The sequence below is a fragment of the Pseudophryne corroboree genome, chromosome 12 (genome assembly GCF_028390025.1).
Source record: "Pseudophryne corroboree isolate aPseCor3 chromosome 12, aPseCor3.hap2, whole genome shotgun sequence".
NCBI classification, from domain to species: Eukaryota; Metazoa; Chordata; class Amphibia; order Anura; family Myobatrachidae; genus Pseudophryne; species Pseudophryne corroboree.
The window spans coordinates 48259842-48264264 of NC_086455.1; positions in this window are offsets into that span (position 1 = coordinate 48259842).

The window sequence follows — 4423 nt, forward strand, 5'->3', positions numbered from 1 at the left end:
TCACATTTTCCAGCTTTTATGAGATAATTATGTTTTATTAAATATCCCCCACAGCCTGTAACATGACAGTTAGCAGCAGGTTAGTTGGTACTTTATCGCTGTGCAATTCATCACTCTCCAAGGCTTGATAAATCTGGGCCATTAATGTCTCCCATAGCCCACTCACAGCCATCCACTTCATGAGTGAAGTGGTTAGTCCAGAGCAGCTTCATGATGTGATTTGCGCAGAATTGCATCATTGTGGGGGCTGTACAATGCTGGTAATAGCCATTTAAACCCAGTAAGAAAGAGATCCACTCCCAAAACCACAGCTCTCATGCAATATAAGAATATTTCTTGCTAACATTTCAGCACAGGTCAAAGTCTCTCATTCATTGAGGTGAGGTGACAAAGTGACACATCAGTACTTAGTGATTATCAAAGAAGTGATAGGACACCCTGACTCATTCTCAATACGACAGCACTCTCACTGACTCATAAAAGAAATGTGTGAAGTTCGTTAGACCAGTACAAGTTTTATGAGCCCTATATAAGTGTTAATGCGGAAGAGTTTCTGTATATATATTGTGACAAGGATCACACACACGGGAACTTAGATGAACACTTTCAATGTTTATTTTGCACAGCAGGTCACCACATAGCAAGTTGGTTCCATACAGTCGGTATTACAGGCAGTAGCATACAGGTACTCACAGCATAGCTGTCACGATCCGGGTATCTGGACGCCATTTCTTACCCTTCAGATGCCTCCTAAGGCTGGCTCAGCGTTCCAGGACCGGATCCCGCTGTTCCTGAGTTTCCACATGCAGAATGTCAGAGTGGTGATTTCATCAGCCGCGGCCTCCGCTGTGCCCGCGTGGTTAAATGTGCGCTTGTCAGTCTGGCGTCTCCTGTCTCCTGTGGCCGGCGTCGCCATTACTGTTTCAATTCTCACATGGATTACAAACCAAACTTCCCTCCAAGTGTCTGCATGGGCGCAGCCATCTTGGATTTTGTCATCTGATCATTTCCACCAATCTGCTGTCTGTATTGTTGATTTGCATAATTGCCTAGCCAACCCCTTCCTTGCTGCAGGTATAAGTAAGCTGTGCCTGAGCAAGGAAGGCGTCAGTGCTTTGGTTGTCTAACCTAGTTCCAGTTTGTCTCTCTCCTGTGGTTGTCTTCCAGGTTCCAGCTCCTGTCTCCAGACTTCTGCTATAGAGACCCGCACCAGCATTCCATCTGCGGTGTAGCCTGACTCTCCACCGGTATTATTATTTCACCGCTCTCAAACTCCAAACTTCATTATCAATCACCTGCTTCCAGCCCAGCTTCCAGCAGTGTACAGCTTCTCTTAAAGGGCCGGTGTCCTTTCTGCAGTTTACCACTCTCCACCGGTATTATTATTTCACCGTTCTCAAACTCCAAACTTCATTATTATTTCATCGCTCTCAAGTTCGTTTATTATTTAACTGGTTCCAGCCAGTATCCACTCCGTACCAACAACAGTCTGGTTCCAGCCAGTATCCACAGCAGCCGTTTTATCTTCAGCAGCCCAGCCTTTCCTGGAACATCAGCTGGTACGATCCTGGGTTCTCTCCATTGCTACAGTCAGGCCTGGTAAGGACTTTCCAACTAGAAGATTATAAGAACTGTCTCACACTACCAGTGCCTGTGGCCCTTGCCACCCTGTAGTACCCAGGAATTGTATTTATCCTCTGTTGACTTTTATGTTTCCTTTACTGCTGCTGTGTTACGGAGTTTGTCATAATAAACATCATTGACTTTTATCCTGGTTGTCGTGGTCACGCCTTCGGGCAGTTATTCTACATGTTACTTACATGTCTAGGGGTCTGATACAACCTCCCAGGTTCCGTTACATCTCAGCCCCTACAACTGAGGCTGCCTCCCGTCAGCTCAGGCCCTCAGTTGTGACAGTAAGCACTGACCTAATGAATCCAGCCGGAGACCAGGATCAAGCGGCGGGGCCGATGCAAGAACTAGCAGCCCGACTTGAACATCAGGAGGCTGCACAGGGCCACATCATCCGCTGTCTCCAGGATCTCTCTACACGGCTGGAAGGGATTCAAACGACCCTCCGTGGACCTGGCACGCCCGGTGCGTCCACTACAGTGACACCAGCTGTAACCCCACCCACCTTACCCATTTCCAGTCCACATCTTCATCTTCCAACGCCAGCAAAATTTGATGGATCTCCAAGGTTCTGCAGGGGATTTCTCAATCAATGTGAAATCCACTTTGAGCTTCTACCTGGCAATTTCTTCAGTGACCGTACCAAAATTGCCTATATCATCTCCCTTCTCAGTGGCTCAGCCCTTGACTGGGCATCACCTTTATGGGAGAAGTCTGATCCCCTGCTATCCTCCTATACTGACTTTGTAGCTACATTCAGGCGCATCTTCGACGAGCCAGGCCGGATAACATCTGCTTCATCTGAGATTCTCCGTTTACGCCAGGGAACACGTACTGTGGGACAGTATCTTATACAGTTTAAAATCCTGGCATCCGAACTGGCATGGAACGACGAGGCCCTGTATGCTGCATTCTGGCATGGCTTATCAGAACGCATCAAGGATGAGTTAGCTACCAGAGACTTGCCCTCTAAGTTGGATGAGCTAATTTCTCTTTGCACGAAGGTTGATCTACGTTTCAGAGAGAGAGCAACCGAGCGAGGAAGATCATCTACTCCTAAATCTTCTGCTCCTCCTCCTCGTCAACCATCTCCATCCAAGGATGAGCCTATGCAAATTAGTCGTTCCCGTCTATCTCCCGCTGAGCGCCGAAGACGTCTCTCTGAGTCTCTCGGTCTCTACTGTGCAGCTCCGTCGCACACTATCAATGCCTGTCCCAAACGTCCGGGAAACTCCAGATCCTAGCTCGCCAAGGAGAGGGCCGGCTAGGAGTAATGATCTCCTCTCCATCTCCTCATGACTGTAACCTCCCAGTGTCGCTCCAAATTGCTCAACGTTACAGGAACGTCATTGCCCTCCTTGATTCCGGAGCAGCTGGGAATTTCATAACCGAAGCTTATGTTAAACGGTGGTCCCTACCCACCGAGAGACTGTCCTCGTCCATCTCTTTGACTGCCGTGGATGGCAGCAAGATTTTTGACGCAGTCATTTCCTTAAGGACTCTTCCAGTTCGTCTGAGAGTGGGAGTTCTTCATTCTGAGTATATTTCTTTTTTAGTGATTCCAAGAGCCACACATCCAGTGGTTTTAGGCCTTCCATGGCTCCGTCTCCACAACCCATCAATTGACTGGACGACTACGCAAATACTGGCATGGGGTCCCTCCTGTGCTGAGACTTGTTTAGCCAAAGTTCTTCCTGTTTGTTCTTCCTTCCCCAGGTCATCTGATGTTCCGCCTCCTCCATATCAAGACTTCACGGACGTGTTCAGTAAAGCCTCTGCTGATATCCTTCCTCCTCATAGAGAATGGGACTGCCCAATCGACCTCATTCCAGGGAAGGTTCCACCGCGAGGCCGAACTTATCCGTTGTCTCTGCCTGAGACACACTCCATGGAAGAGTACATCAAAGAGAACCTGGCGAAGGGTTTCATCCGACCATCTTCTTCTCCAGCCGGCGCAGGCTTCTTCTTCGTTAAGAAGAAAGACGGTGGTCTGCGTCCGTGCATCGACTACAGAGGTCTGAACGACATTACCGTCAAGAACCGATACCCTTTACCCCTGATTACCGAGCTCTTTGATAGAGTTAGTGGTGCAACCATTTTTACAAAGCTGGACTTGAGGGGTGCCTACAATCTCATCCGAATCCGTGAGGGTGACGAGTGGAAGACCGCCTTTAACACCCGTGACGGACATTATGAGTACCTCGTCATGCCCTTCGGATTGAGCAACGCTCCAGCAGTCTTCCAGCACTTCGTGAATGAGATCTTCAGGGACATCTTGTACCGCCATGTCGTGGTTTATCTAGACGACATCCTCATCTTTGCTAATAATCTCGAAGATCATCGTTTCTGGGTAAAAGAGGTTCTTTCCCGTCTCCGTGTCAATCACCTCTATTGTAAATTGGAGAAAAGTGTGTTTGAAGTTAAAACCATTCCGTTTCTAGGTTACATTGTGTCCGGTTCCGGACTAGAGATGGATCCTGAGAAACTCCAAGCAATCCAGAATTGGCCTATACCCTTAAGCCTCAAAGGGGTCCAGAGGTTCTTAGGGTTCGCCAATTATTATAGAAAATGTATTCGAGACTTTTCCACCATTGTGGCGCCTATCACTGCATTAACCAAGAAAGGTGCTAATCCGTCCAAGTGGTCCGAGGAAGCTACACAGGCCTTTCACCTTCTGAAGCAACGGTTCATTTCTGCACCAGTTCTGAAACAGCCCGACATCGACTCCCCTTTTATCTTAGAGGTAGATGCCTCCTCCGTTGGAGTAGGAGCAGTGTTATCCCAGAGGGCC